Raw genomic sequence first — 16,405 nt, 5'->3', positions numbered from 1 at the left:
CACCCAGAGGGCACCTGGGAGGCAGTTTCCAGGGTGCTCTCTATACAGCAATTGGATACCCCTAAACATCTTCCTTGGAATCACTTATGAGCACAAGGATTTTCCAGGAAAACCTTAGTGAAGACTCTGCAACTCAGAAGAACTAAACCGATGTCTAAATTCAATCCAACCTCAGGTCACCAGGCAATAGTGTTTATTATATTCTGGAACTTAATGCACTGACTCGAAAACTCATTTGAAGGAACAGCCAGGGATTTTCAAGTGCTTAGCCAATTTAGGCTTTTCTAGTGCTCAGAATACTTTCAAGATCAAGGAACAAAACGTCGTGTTACTGGTACACCAGACAAAGCAGAACTGAGTTTGTAGTTAGAGCCAAAGGAACACACAGGTTTCTGCAGAATTACGATGGGACTTCAAAGCAGGGGCAAGGTTAGGATTATTTTAGAAATGGTGTCAGATAACTCTCTGAGTTAAAATGAGTGTCCATTGGAAACTAATGCAATGCTGTTATGCTAACTGGAATTAAACTAAAAAAGGTAAACAATGAAATGGGTATCCAGTGTGTGCATCAAGGATTTAAATGCAAGACAATGCAATTACAACAATTAAAGAATTAGTGAATTAAAAAAACAGTGTTAAGTGTTAAAGTCAAAGAGTGACAGAAACTCGGAAGCAATGGACAAAAAAAGCCTGATTCAACAACAACAACATTTTTTTTTTTAAATTACACCAATGCTTAAAAGCTTACAAATCACTGCAAACCCACTTGTAGGGATCTAGGGCAAGGAGAGGATGATGAAGGAGCCTAGATTTGGATCCAAGGATAGTCCCAGTGGTTACAATGTAGTTTTATTGGGAACCCTGGGGAACTGGTTAAAATATTAAGTGGTAAGGGCCAAAGTTTCTGGAGCTCCATGTGCACTTCGTTGGGTGAAGTCACTGGCAGGTTAATCGGGGGATGGTTGGTGGGGGAGGTTGGGCGGGGCAGGAGAGCAGGCATATCCACCCACGCCCATCCCCCTGAGACTCAGAGCACCTTTGAAACCGCCAGGTGCACTACTAGGTAGGCCTCATTTGGGCCCGGATGGAGGCGGTGCCTGAAGGGGCTGGGCCAGCAGGGTTGAACTAGAAATGAGGGTGGGGGCTGGTCGGGGCCAGCCTTGCTGACTGTGGGAGCGTCCCGCAAGGAGGCCAGGCTAGTCCTACTACCCCTCGGTGACCGCGGTGAGGTACAGGTACAGGGCCAGTCCCGGGAAAGGCTGGCCCTTTCAGAGAGGAGCTTTGCCCCTCTGACCCCGCGGATGTCAGTGCTCTGGTGCTGCGGGGCTGGAAGAGGAACCCTAGGCTACAGGGCATGAAAGAAGGCAACTGAAACCCCACAGATCAGACTAATGCTTCAGGAGGCAGGAACGAAGGTGAGTTGTGTCAGCGGAGTCAGGGGTGGGTGACCCGTTCGGGTGGCGGTAGCCCTGGGTGTGTGTGCCTGTGGGTGTGGGTGTGTGTGTGTGTGTGTGTGCGCGCGCGCACCATGGGGATAGGCGGTAGGTGTGAACTCCGTGCACATCGGACTCCTACAAGCAAGCAGGGTAACCCACAGTGACCTGTCACTTGGTGTGGGGGGAAAGAATCCTAGTCAATAATTTTCTGCACATCTCCAAGAATGTTTTACCAGGTTCCCTGTTACTGCAGGATCCTTCTCTGACAACTTGGCAGTTAGCAGTGTTTGGGGCGTGATTGGAAAACACGTGTAGTTAGCAACCTGATGCCTTCTTCAAAGTCCTGGTTTGTAAAAGGTGACCAGACAACTACCTAGAGAAGTCGAACATAACTGTGCCCCCTTCCAGGGTCTGTCCCCTTCTGGGCAGCAATGTCAGGTCGGGCCAGGACCCAAGCCCGAGGCTGCGGGCGAGGTTGGGCGCCCTCTCAACTCGCCCCGCCGCAGGGAGCCGCCGCACCTCCGCCGCCTGGAGCCTCCACAGCCTGTTCAGTCTCCTTGGTGCAAAAGATGCTTTATCTTCTTCCCCTACTACTTCCTTCTCATGCGTTTTCTCATATGCGAATAGACTTCCCTTCAACCCGAGTGGATGGAAAGGTTTCTAAAGAGCTTGGCCGTAGCCAATGACCCCTCTTTGAAAGTGACTTCAAAACAGGCAACTCACACCCCACAGACCTCTCTGAGCTCCTGATTCTCCCTCCCAGACTTGTCATTTGAAGAAGCTCCATTCTTCCAGGTGCTCAGGCGAAAGTCTTTGCATCCGCCCTAGATTCCTCTCTCGACCCCAAACTCTTCCTGCACACCAACATCCAGGAAACACTGTCGTCTCCCAATTTTCCAAAAGATATCTGGCATCTGACAATGTGTCACCACCTCTGTTCCTACCCTCTGGTCCAAGCCACCAGCATCCCTTGCTGCACGTGGCAAGTGGTCTCCAAACTAGTCGTCTTGCTTCCACCCTGGTCTTTCCTTCTGCCTGTTTCCCAGCACACAGAACCATATAAATCGGTCCATGCAGTTCCTCTGCCCAACATCCTGTAAAGGTTCCCATTTTCTCAGTCAGAGGCGCATTCTTTGAGATGGCTTCCCTCCTGGGGTGCACCGGTGGCTCATTCCATTAAGCCCTGACTTCAGCTCAAGTCACGATCTCACGGTTTGTAGGTTTGAGCCCCAAGTGTGACCGTGCAGAGCCCGCTTTGGATCCTCTGTCTTCCTCTGTCTCTCTCTCTCTCTCACTCTCTCTCTCTCTCTCTCACCCTCTCACCCTCCCCTGCTTGTTCTCTCTCCCTCCCTCCCTCTCTCTCTCAAAAATAAACATTGAAAAAAATGGCCTCTCTCCCACCACCTTTCTGACCTAAGCTTCTCTACCTCGTGCTCACCTTGCAGCAGTCACATCGGCCACCTTGTTCTTTCTTGCACGTTTCTACATTAGAAGATTTGCTCTTTCCTCTACCTATGGCTCGTATAACCTTGTAACTCAGTCTCCTCTTTCCGGTCTTTGATTCAGTGGCAACTTCTCCCCGAGGGTCTGCTTTGTCCCCCATGAATTCAACCAGCCCCCTCACATCCCACCTTCTGGTAATACCCAGTTTTCTGTACTTTGCTTGGTTCTACATTCATATATCTGTTTGCCATTTACATGTCCTCTTTGGAGAGATGCTGATTCAGGTCCTTTCCCCATTAAAAAAAAATGGGTTATTAGGTTTTTTGGCTATTGAGTAGCAGGAAGGAGTTCCTTATATTTTTTAAATTAACCACTTATCAGATACATGGTTTGCAAATACTTTCTCCCATTCCGTAAGTTGCCTTTCATTCTGTTGATTGATTCATTTGCTGTACAGAAAGTTTTTAGGTTGAATTCCCACTTGCCTATTTTGCTCCTGTTTCCTCTGCTTTTGGTATCCTCTGTTGTAGATACTTTTATAATAAACTGAGACAAAATCCAGACCCCGTAAGACGACGTGATAAACATGAATATACAATATTAAGACACCTATTTTTATCATCTATGTCACATCTCAGGGGTTTTTAATATTTTATGTAAGTACACTGTATGTAGCAAGTACTAATGAATGATGCTTGGTGTTTTCTTTCACTGAAGTTTGAATATGATAAATTTGATTGCTGGGTGTGTCAGGAATTAGTTGAGAGTTTGATAACAACCATTTAAAAACTTATGTGTAAAATGAAATGATTTTCTATTATGGAAATTCAGACTGTGTTTGTATAAGAGCATCATAAGCTAGGGATAATAGCTTCCAGAAGTAACATTTTGAAGAAAACCAGTTTGTGCAACCCAAGGCATGGACCCATTTACGGACCCATTACCCATTTACGGAGGTGTCTTTCATAATCTGTGAAAGATTGCCTTGCACTGTGCTCAAATAGTCACCTTGTAAAATAGTTAAATTAGATGAATATTACAGTGTGATAAAAATAACACGAGAGCCTTTCCCAGTTGCTGTTAAAAAAAATCGATCAGTTGTTTTAAAAAAAAATCATGAAACTGGCTTTTGATAATTTTTTTTTTCAGTTTGTTTATGTAGAGAGACCGAGAGAGCAAGAGCAGGGGAGGGGCAGAGAGGGAATCCCAAGCAGACTCCATGCTGTCAGCACAGAGCTCTGATGCAGGGCTCGAATTCAGGAACTGTGAAATAATGACCTGAGCTGCAACCAAGAGTCCTCAGCTTCATCCACTGAGGCCACTCAAACACCTCTCATGCATTTTTTTTTTGAAAGGACTGTTTATTTAGTCAGCATTTTCTGATGCCCACTAGAGGGCACTCTGGTACCAGGTGATTAGCCTATAAAGAAGGTAGAGAAAGGACAAAGTTTCTGATTAGAAGAAGCTTGCACTCTGAACAAATACCGGATGAAAGAAGGCAAAGGCCATAGCAGCAATGAATGTGGTGCTCGGGTAGCCGCTGACACGGAATGGGGTCTTGTTGAGAAAGGCTTCTGGGTAACATTCACCTTCTCTGGTGATCCATTACCGAACTACTGTTGTTTGGATCCTTTGACAACCCTCTTTTCTACCTCCAACCACCTCAACTTAAGTTGTACTTAACATTGTCCTTTGTTTACGTTTCCATTTGTTTTTTATCCTATAAAATTCATGGTTTTTGCATTTGTTTCTGTGCAGAGGAACTTCAGCGGGGGGCTGGATTGCAGGCACTGTCGCTGAAGGGGAAAAGGGGTCTTGGAGCCATTTTTCAAGACCAGGTGGTGAATACCCAACAGTACTTGGAACATGTGAAAGACTCCACAACAGGTGTGGTGGCCTTTAACAACCTAGTGTTATGGAATTGTTCGTGTTGATCTTGTTCTGAGGTTCATTTGTGTTTGAGAATCTTAGAGCTTCACCCCCATCACTGTGAGTGGAGGTACCTTCCCACCCTCTCATGTTGTAATAACCTCCACCTTTGCAGAAATAGAGACCTACTTTAGGGACCTGGATGTACTCGCCAGTTTTCTTTTCCTTTTATAGCAACTAAAATCAAATGACCCAGTTCTTTGGTTGTGCTGAGCCTTTTTTTTTTTTTTAATGCTAAACACTATTACAAACAGTGGCTCCCCACTCGCCCTCCCCTTTTGGAAGCTTTGTGTTACAAGAGGTTTTCTTTTGATTTCTTGTTACTGTTAATTTAATATTTTAATCTCCTGTTTTAACTCTAAATGTATGTTTGTGTGAGGATTCCTCTAAAAGGCCGGTACATATTCTGGGCATCAGGTGTGTATAAGTGTTCATTACTTGTTCATGTCTTGGTTTGACCTAACTTAAGCTCTCAAGATTGTGGTGTCTCCATTGTTTTGGGAGCGATTGGTCAACTTGTTTCATTATTGACACGTGCCTCGGTTTTTGCAGGAATGCAAGGTAGAGTGGTGAAGCTATTCACCAACCATTTCTGAGTGACCTCTCGCCCTGAACTCCTCACGTATAAGTACAACATTGATTACATGCCAGAGGTTGAAGATGGAAAAGTTCATACAGATTTGCTCTGCCAGCATAAACATGTAATTGGAGAGTGTCCCACATTAGATGGGAACTCTTTATTACTGCCTCATAAACTACAAAAGCAGGGTAAGTAATGTGATTGGACATTTTCTTTTTCTTTAAGTTTATTGACTTATTTTGAGAGAGAGAAAGCACATGTAGGGGAGGAGCAGAGAGCAAGGGCGAGAGAATCCCAAGCAGGCTCTGCACTGATTGTGCAGGGCCACAGGGCTTGAACCCACAAACCACAAGATCATGACGTGAGCTGAAGTCAAGAGTTGGGCACTTAACCAACTGAGCCATGCAGGCACTCCTGTTAGTGGACATTTTCTTGACCTTTGTTCTTTCTTTCTCTCACATTCTCCCTGTATTATAGCAAATATACCTTTTTCGTACAATGGTTCATGGACACCTCTTGATCTCTTGCCCATAGGATTTGTAACAAAACCCACATGCCGTGTTTGGCTATCACTGATGTTCCCTCATGCCTCATTTTGGTGGTTAAAATGAATTTAAGAACAAAATATATATATTTTTTACCTTTCCAATGGCAAATAGGGCTCAAATGCTGACGAAGTATTGAAAAAGTTTTTATTTCTTGTTCGAAAACTTCACACACACACACGCATACACACACAGAACTGGAAGGACTTAATATTCCATTTCTTTTCCTTAATTTAATATTTTTGAGAGTGAGCAATTGGGGGAGGGGCAGAGAGAAAGAATCTTAAGCAGGTTTGACACAGCACAGAGCCTGAAGTGGGACTCAAACCCCTGAACCATGAGATCATAACCTGAGCTGAAATCAAGAGTCAGAGGCTTAACTGACTGAGCCACCCAGCTGACCCTCTTCAATAAACTTTAAAAACTATTTTTTTTAAACGTTTATTTTTGAGAGAGAGAGAGAGAGAGAGACAGGCAGAGTGTGAGCAGGGGAGGGGCAGAGAGAGAGGAGACACAGAATCTGAAGCTGGTGCCAGGCTCTGAGCTGTTAGCACAGAGCCCAATATAGGGCTAGAGCCCATAAAATGTGAGATCATGATCTGAGCTGAAGTCAGACATTTCACCGACTGAGCCACCCAGACACCCCACTTCGATAAACTTCTGTATTTATTTAGCAAGTGCATAATTTACAGGAGCTTGTTTAAGTTAAAAAAAAAATCATTGTAAATATTCAATTCAGACCCTCATTTGGGTCTCCTAAATCGTATATTCTACCTGCCTGTGTCTCTGGGGGTTAAGATTGCTCATGCCAGACACCCAAGTGACCTGTTGATTTGTGGTCCAGTAATGAGCGTCCTCTCCTTGGAAGGAGCACTAGACCTTTTTGTTGTTTCTTTACCTCAGAAAACAGAACTGGTCAGCCGGTGGGGCAACAAGATTGTGAAGGTCATCACTGAATTCTTCAGTGACTCAAACCCACCTCACTGGACTGCTTACGTTATTACAACACTCTCTCTAGCAAGTGTGTTTGTGAGATTTCATTTGCTTGAGATTTGGTTGTATGTTAGTGTGTCAGTGGCACTGTACATAGCTGTTTGGTCCTAGAATTTGTGTTCTCGAGGTCTCCTCATGTTCTGGGAGGGCAAGCGATCTTTGAGATGCTTGAACCTCACCTAGATGTGCTTGAGTTCTGTGGCTTATTGTTGACATTATTCTTCCTGCCTACCCCCACATCCCATGCCTGCTCCCTGTCTAGGGAGGGGCAGATGTCAACTGTGCACAGCGATGCCTCTTTCTCCTGGAGTAAATGTGCATTTGTTTTCTTTTCTTAATGTTTTTTTATTTTTGTAAGAGAGAGAGAAAGAGCACAAGCAGGGGAGGGGCAGAGAGAGGGAGACACAAAATCTGAAGCAGGATCCAGGCTCCGAGCTGTCAGCACAGAGCCCGGTGCGGGGCTTGAGCCCTCAGTGCAAGATCATGCCCTGAGCCAAAGTCTGGTGCTTAACCGACTCAGCCAGGCAGGCACCCCTACATTTGTTTGCTGGTCTACACTTATGGTGATGCACGGATAGTGAAAACGAAAATTAGAGGCACGTAGTCTGCAAAAGAGGTTTCAGTTCATTTCTGGGGATGAAGGACCTTCTGATGACCTTCCCATGACCCTTTGTTGTAGATTATGTAAAGGAGGGAAAAATGGAGGTTCAAGGGGCCTTAATATCTACCTTACAATGTCATTTCCTTGTATCAGGCACTTCCTGTTAATCGTTTGTAAAACAAAGTCACTGATCGATTTCTTTCCCCCAGTGTATCTCCGTGTTTGTTAGTAAATCTTAATAATATTCACTGTGGTTGCCACGAAATCCATTCTTCCAATTTCTAGAATTTTGAAGATGATGGATTTGAAGCAAGTTGGTCGCAACTATTACAACGAGAATGAGGCCATGAAGTTCCTCAATCGTAAGTACACAGTGGAAAGTTTCACATTCTACAGACCTGACGATAGAAGCATTTGGGAAAGTGACTCTCATTTGAAGCAGTAGGATTTATAAGTGATGGTCTTTTCACTGGTACCCACTGGCCATGAACGGTTCAGTTAGAATTTCATGTAAATTTGAAACGAAGTGAAAAGATTCACTCTTGCAGTCCTAGAATGATAAGCATAAACCTTGAGGTATTCGGTAGTTATATAAACCTCATAAGAAGTATATATCTTCTAAAATTTAGATAATAAATTTCTCTTAAATACTTTCAATCATAGTAATTATAGCTATATGTATGTATGTGTAATATTGTGTATATGTTTATAATTTATACACCTATATCCTATATATTCTCACATACATACATACATACGCATGTGTGTGGCTATAGGTGTGTGAGCCTGTGGGTGGTAACAATATGGTTTAACAAAGAGTGTAAGAGTTATAACTAGCCCATCAGGTAAATCTCTATTGGAAAGGTCCTTCAAAAGATCAGTTCTTACTAAAAATAAGAAATTGAAACTGCTTGACTCCTAAGCACCAATTTTAGACCCCAAGTTCCAACCCTGGGACGCTTGCTTCCTTGTTCAGAGCTTGGACTTTGACCCTTACATCTAATGTCTTCTGTTTGCAGGCTGGTAATCTGGTCTGGATATAGTGCTTCTATTCTTGAGTATGAAACCAGCATTACCCTCTGTGCTGATGTGAACCACAAACTGCTCCGAATGCAAACTGCTTATGATCTAATAATGCATGTTGATAACAAATCCCAAAGGAAAGATGCTATGGAAATTTTAAAGAATTAGTTGGATCAATTGTTTTTACATCTGTGTTCATTAACTTTTTTAATGTTTATTATTTTTTTTTGAGAGAAGCAGAGAGAGTGTGGGGGAGGGGCAGAGAGAGACAGAGACAGAGAGGGAGACACCGAATCCGAAGCAGGTTCTAGGCTCTGCACTGTCAGCACAGAGTCTGATGTGGGGCTCGAACCCACGAACCATGAGATCATGACCTGAGCTGAAGTTGGACACTTAGCCAACCGCGCCACCCAGGTGTCCTGTGAGTCTGCTTTTTAAAAACCTATCCAATCACTTTGAGAACCTTTTCCCCCCATAAGAGATGGTCCTATAGTTTTCAAATCAATAAACGTTAAAGGTCAGAGGCAGAAATAGCATGGAAATGGTGAGAATCCATCCACGCTTTACTCATCTGGCTATACAGCATGAGAGAAAGATAAGATTCAGTTGTAGATTTTGCTGTTCTTGTGATTCCTGATGTTGATCCAGTCACCTGCTCTGAACCCTCTCTCACATGTAACAGAATATGCTCCTTCCAAATTTCTTTTCTCTTGCTTTGTGTCTAACTATTTTTAAAAATCAGGGCTTATCATCCATTAGCAAATGTCCACTTGATGGAAGTGTTTTACTTTTAATCTTCTTCTAGACCAGACATTTTAAGCTGAAGAGCGTGGATGTAAAGCTGCTTGGCCAGCATCATCTTAGGAGTCCTCAACTTTATTCTTGCTTCCCAATTTCAAAATTTACGACAAAGCTCTAGGAATCAGGACAGTGGGATACTGGTATGAAGATAGACCTAAAAATCAATGGAATAGAATTGGGAATCCTGGAGTTTACCCTCACATTTATAGTCCATTGATTTTTTTTTTTCAGCAAGAGTTTCAAGACCGCTTTCTTGGGGAAGGAATACTCTTTTCCTCAAATATTGCTGGGACCACTGGATATCCACCTGGCCGTTCCTCACAGAAGATACAAAATTAACTCCAATTTATCCCCCAAATTAACTAAAAATAGGCCTAAATGTAAGCGTTAAAACTCTATAAAGTTCCTAGAAGCAAATCTAGGAGTAAATTTTCTTGACTTTGGCTTAGAGAAAACCTTATAAAATAAAATGCCAACAGAGAAGGGATGACAGAAGGAAAACATAAATTGGACTTCACCAAATTGAAAACTTTCTTTCTTTGAAGTAAAAAAAAGGGGGGGGGGCGCCTGGGTGGCTCAGTCGGTTAAGCGTCCGACTTCAACTCACGTCACGATCTCGCAGGCTGTGAGTTCGAGCCCTGCGTCGGGCTCTGGGCTGATGGCTAGGAGCCTGGAGCCTGCTTCAGATTCTGTGTCTTCCTCTCTCTCTGCCCCTCCCCTGTTCATGCTCTGTCTCTCTCTGTCTCAAAAATAAATAAACGTTACAAAAAATTTAAAGTTAAGAAAAAGAAAGGAAAAAAAGGAACAGAATGAGAGAACATTTGAAATCACATATCTCCGGAACAACTTGCTTCTCCATATGTAAGAAATGTTTACAAGTCAATAATTAAAAGAGAACCTAACTTTTACTTATTTCTTCAACCCAAGTTTCAAAAAATGGGCAAAGGATCTGAATAGACAGGCTTCCAAAGAAAATATACAAATGGCCAATAATCACATGAAAAGATACTCAATATTATTGGCCATCAGGGAAATGCAAAGTCAAACCACAGTGAAATACCCCTTCATAGTATGATGGCTAAATTTGAAAAGGCAGAGATTAAGTGTTAGCAAGGATGTGAAAAAGTTGGAACCACCCATCAAATACTGCTGGTAGAAGTAAAAATGGTGTGGTCTCTTTGGAAAACAGGATGGCCCTTTCTCAATATGCTAAATACAGTGTCACCATATGAGCCAGCAATCTATTCGTAGTTTTATACCTAAGAGAAATGAACACCAATGTCTACCAGAATTGATACATGAATGTCCATAACCTCATTATTCTTAATAGCTCAAAGGTGTTAACAACTCAAATGTTCATCAACTGATAAATGGAAAAATAAAAATGTATATCCATAAAATAGTGTGTCATTTGGCAACAAAAAGGAATGAAATACCAATACATGCTACAGCATAGATAAACCTTGAAAAGTAGTACACTAAGTGGAAGAAGGCTGTCAGGAAAGGTCACATACTGTATCATTCAATTCATGTGAAATAGGGTGGGTAGGCAAATGTATAGGATTTACAACTCTGTGAATATACTGAAACCATTGGATTGTAGCCTTACATAGGTGAATTATATGTCATATGAATTTACTAAAGTGGATATATCCTGAAATTTCTTGTAGGATTTAAAGCTTCTCACTTCTTACATGATCCCATGCCATAAATATGTTAGGAATAATACTATGTGTTGTGACCATTCCACAGGTATAAAAATAGAACCTATCAAGTGGATACTATTAATTGGGAGGAGACTCCCAGAAGTACGTTTAAGAAATCAGGTGGTGAGGAAATCACCTTTGTAGACTACTACAAGGAGGTAGGAAATCTGTCTTTCAATGTATTTAAATCTCATTTTGTTATTATGTAGTCAAATATATGTCTCATAAAAATACATGTGCAATATAGAGTCCTGTATGTTAGATTCTAATAATATAACATCATCTATTAACCTATAACATATATATAATCTATTATAAAATTTCTCCTTAGTGGTATTGTAATTTGACAGATCTATTATCCATGCATTCGAGTGCCTCATATATAGGGTAATGTCACATGATTAGAATGGCTCCAATGTGGCCTCTCCCGTGGGCCTAAGAGGAGGCTATGGTAGTTTGAAACATGTTGATGGATCATTGGGTAGAAAATATGGCAAGACTTCATATGTGAACACTTTCCTTATATAGAAGTTAAGCCCTATAGAATTTGGTTTGAAAAGAAGAAACAAATGACCAATTACCATCTGGAAGATGTCAGCTGTGTGCTGAATCTCAGAACTCATGGATTCCTCAATCTCTGTTCATAAGTAAACTTAGCTTGGTGCACAAAGATACACTAGTTGATGAGATTAGTTTTCTAGCTTTGGCAGATGAGAGAAAGGAATTACAGATATCTGTAGCAAATGGAAAGAACGTATAAATATTTTTTTTAAAAAAACAGCTTGTATTTTTATACTGGATCCAAACCATGGCTACTTGGAACCACCAAGGCTACACAGCCTTCTGGCATCCCTTCAAGGGGATGGTGCTATTACATTATCCTCACTTGTGCTTCATACTTAGTTCTTGTTCATTCAGTCCAAAAAAGCACTTAATGAGTGCCCATTACACATCTTGGGTATACATTGGTAAGACTACTGAGTTGTCTGTTCTTAAGGAACTTGCATCCTTACAGCAGGAAGAGATACGGCAGACAAGACTGTTCTAAGGGTTATGAGGGATATATCCAGATAATTAAAATTGAGAGGTATTATGGACGGTGTCTGGTGGTTCAGAGTAGGTGGTCATGGAAAGCTCTGAGAAGCTGGTATGTGAATATCTGAAAGGAGCAAGCTGTGTGCAAATGAGGGAGAAGAGAAAAGACCCCACTTTCCAGATGGGCGAGATGTATCCAGATCCCAAACAAGGCTAGATTATTCTGTGAAGAAGTGCACATGGTGGCGGGGAGGACATCCTTGGGTTGTAGGATCCGAAATCAGAGGATGAAGTGGGGGCCACATTGTATAAAGTTCTGTCCACTGAGACAAATGAGATATTGTCAGATGTTATACAGATGGATGAAGTGATATATTTTATTTTACAGATATGTGTCTAATTACAAGGAACGGGCTGTATGTGGGTAAAAAGGGAGGCAGAGACATCAGTGAGGAGGTGGCTAAGTCACTTTAGGTCAATGATAATGGTGACTGGGATTAGGGTGGGAGAGGTAGGAAGTGAGTGGATGCCAGAGTTATTTACTATAACGGGGGAGTCGGTGTGAGAAGATTAGGGACTTTGGGGTTGACTTAGGCTCTGATGGAGGTGGTAGATGGAGATACCAGGCTGATATTTGCTTGTTCATTCTCCAAATTGACCTCAAATGTCCTTGACTGAGAAGAACCGTGCTGGGTATCCAGAGTACATCCGCCCCACCCCCACACCAACCTGCAACCTCAGGCCTCTGTGGGGTCCCCCTTTTCTGTTGTGCTCTTGCATTTCATAGCATCTATCCCAATTCAGAATTCTGTATTTGAGTGGTTATTTTATGAATCTCTCCCCTCTCTGTAGACAGAGTTCCACCAGGGCATGACAATGTTGGTTTTGCTCCTTGTAAATACCTCTTCTGTCTTATACCATGACTAGCACATAGAAGTTCAAATATATATAGGTTGTAGTAAATTCACACATGCTGGCATCACAGAGGAGTGGGTTTGGGGATAATTAGACGATTTGTCACATGAAGACAAACTACCTTCTTGGCACAAGTTGATAGACAGGAGCCTTGGATGTAAAAGAAACCTAAGATTGTGGTTTCAGCAGGTTTAATTGAGAGAAAAAAACAGATGGGCTGAAATATTTGAAACGATTTGGGTCGTCTTGGGATGCCCTGGTGGGAACTCAGTCTAATGACAGATGGCAATTTAGTTGTCCTGTTGTCATGAGATCTAGAAAAATCCTGGAATCGATCGATGAGCCCTTAGAAGGAAAGTACCATCCTGGCCTTCAAAAAAGATTTCATAATGCTGCAAAGAAGGACCTCAGAACTCCTGTTTAGGTGCAGAAGTTGATGTTGGAGGAGGAGATCCTTCTAGGGTGTTGCATGGCAGCTATGGGAAATAAGAGGCGTGTTTCCCAAAGTTTTTGACAGGAAGAATAGCTCGTCCAAAGGTTTTGATAGATGAGGCCCTAAAAGGATGCCATGATTCTATACACATGTAGACACCTGCACAAGCTTGGGCCTTAAGACTCTAGAACCAGGAAAATGGGGGTGAATCCCAGCTGTCTTTCAAATAACTAAAGACCACTCTAAGGGTGAAAAAAAACCACGTATAGTCTGCAATGAGATCATACGAATTAAAACTAATAGTTCAGCTTAAGAGAAAAAGAGCCATGAACACTGGATGTGAAGTTTTGTCACGGGTAGGAACTCCTTTGAAGTTCTCAGGATGTTTAGCAGGCAGATAATACCAGAATTCATGTGGCTAAATTCCTACTGATGAGGACCTTGCTGATCGGCATGGAAGGATCTATGAAGAACCATTGCTGTGTGCTGGAGAGTAAAGGCAGTTTGTGGCACGGAAATTGCAGCCCAGGGGTAGGATGTCTTGGCAAATATCTCTTCCTCCTGGAAGCAGGGACTGAGAGTTTAGGAGAAATGGTGCAGGAGGCATGTTGGGAATAGATGTGGAATTGCAACTCTAGAAAGTTGACTGGGTTTGTTGCCCACCCCTTCGTCTGGGAATCCTCTTGAAAGTTCTCAAGTATGTTTGAGGAATCTTTAAGACAGTGCTGTAGTGAGAAATACAGATCCTAAGAGTCTGTCATACGTTTACTTATATGTAGTGAAAGGATCGTACAATGACCCCCAATATAATGTCTGTGAGAATCCCGCTCTCCTTGGCTACGTGTGTTGACAGAGAAAAAAAGAGGCCATCTGCGGGACGTCTAAGAGAATATTAAGAGTATCTTTAATGTGTTCTTAAACTTGAGGAAACCGTATCACCAGCACACCCCCAGGCCTCTGTTGGTGACCCCAAAATGCACTTCTGTACATACTTATGTGACTTTGCTGAGGCTTCACTGATAGTTACAGCAGTGTTCTTTCTTGTTTCTGTTGAGCAGCAACATGGTCTAGTGGTCACTGACCTAACTCAGCCACTTTTGGTCACCAAAGGCAAATGGAAAAAGAGCCAACAGGACATGCCCCATGAGCCTATAATGCTGGTTCCTGAGCTATGCTACCTGACAGGTACTACAGATTTATGCAGTCTTCAGAGAAGTCCACCCCTTTTGAGCCCCAGGTGTTAGGATGTAGAAGTACCGGCTTTTCATAATACTCCATATGGCCCAGAGCTGCATTCTCTCTGCTGGTTCTTCCTCTTGCAGGTGCAGTGGTCAAGGCTTCTCTCGTTTACACGAGAGAGTTTATTCTTGCTTCTTTAGCTATATCTTTTCTAAACTTTTTTTTTTGTAAAGGTCTAACAGATGAAATGCATAAAGACTACAGAGTGAAGAGAGACATGGCTATGCATACAGGTTGGATACAGAAAAAAAGGCAGCATGAGTTACGAAGATTCATGAATATTGTACAAAAGTAAGTGTTATTTTTCTATGTGTGTGTGTGTGTGTGTCCTGAAGTGGAGACTGCGTAGAACCCCTGGCATCTCAGATGCTCCAACTAAAATGTGACAGTTGGGACGAAAACGATATCTTGGAGGAAACAACTCTGTTTTTTTCTGTCAGTGCAAAGTTAGGGGAAGTCTGGAGGGGGAGAATGATATAGAAAGATCCTAAGACCCTGCGCAAATGTCAGAGCGAAGACATCATGATTTCAGGGTACCATGTCAGCACAGAGGACAATAGAAGACATCGTTAGATTAGAGGAGAATTTTATAAGTGGATCATTGCCTCTGCTTATTTCATTTGGATTGATTTGTGGAAATTTTAACTTTCAGAAATAAGAGTGCACAAAAGGAACTCCAACTTTGGGATTTGAAATTTGACCCCAACTTCATGTCCTTCTCAGGAAGAATTATGAAAGAAGTAAGAATTCTTCAAAGAAGCAGAGCGGTAAGACCATTTCAAAGTGGCCATGTTTCTTTATCTCTCTTTTTCTCAGCTTCTTCTTTTTCCATAATTTTATCTTCTAATTCACCTATTCTCTCCTCTGCCTCTTCAATCCGAGCTGTAGTCACCTCCATTTTATTTTGCAGCTCACTTATAGCATTTTTTAGCTCCTCCTGACTGTTTCTTAGTCCCTTGATCTCTGTAGTAATAGATTCTCTGCTGGCCTGTATACTTTTGTCAAGCCCAGCAATTAATTTTATGGCTATTATTTTGAATTCATTTTCTGCTATATTGCTTACATCGTTTTTGATCAGTTTGTAAGCTGTCGCTACTTCCTGGAGTTTCTTTTGAGGAGAATTCCTCCGTTTCATCATTTTGGATAGTCCCTGGAGTGGCGCGGAACTGCAGGGCTCTTCCTCTGTGCTGTCTGGAGTAACTTGAGTTTGTGGGCGGGGCCGCAGTCAGACCTGATGTCTGCCCCCAGCCCACCGCTGAAGCCACAGTCAGACTGGCCTGTACCTTATCTCCCCCTCTCCCAGGAGCAGGACTCACTGTGGAGTGGTGTGGCCTCTGGGCTACTTGCACACTGCCAGGCTTGTGATGCTGCTTCGATGGGATCTGGCGTATTAGCTGGGGTGGGTCTGCAAGGTGCACAGGGGCGGGAGGTGCAGGCTCAGCTCGCTTTGCCTTCGGTGGTCCGCTTTGGAGGGGCCTAGTGGCAACGGGAGGGAGGCAGACCTGTCGGAGGGATGGATCCGCATAAGCACAGCGTTGAGTGTTTGCGGGTGCAAGCAAGTTCTGTGACGGGAACTGGCTCCCTTTGGGATTTTGGCTGGGGGGTGGGCGAGGGAGACGGCACTTCCAGCGCCTTTGTTCCCTGCCAAGCTGAGCTCTGTTGTCCGGGGCTTAACAACTCTCCCTCCCGCTCTCCAAGCATAGCAATTGACTTATAACATTCCAGA

The 16,405-nt window shown here is 42.9% G+C and overlaps 1 long non-coding RNA gene across 1 annotated transcript; it reads left to right on the top strand.

Moving 5' to 3' along the window:
• The first annotated feature begins 1,087 nt into the window (after positions 1-1,087).
• On the top strand, positions 1,088-7,939 carry LOC123383202. The gene is made up of 4 exons (XR_006592693.1): positions 1,088-1,415; positions 4,638-4,766; positions 5,361-5,576; positions 7,813-7,939. It is a non-coding gene; the product is annotated as an uncharacterized LOC123383202 (long non-coding RNA).
• The last annotated feature ends 8,466 nt before the right edge of the window (positions 7,940-16,405 follow it).

The sequence above is a fragment of the Felis catus genome, chromosome F2 (assembly GCF_018350175.1).
Source record: "Felis catus isolate Fca126 chromosome F2, F.catus_Fca126_mat1.0, whole genome shotgun sequence".
In the NCBI taxonomy this organism is placed as follows: Eukaryota; Metazoa; Chordata; class Mammalia; order Carnivora; family Felidae; genus Felis; species Felis catus.
The sequence above is the reverse complement of the archived record's forward strand: the minus strand, read 5'-3'. Positions and strand labels throughout refer to the sequence as shown.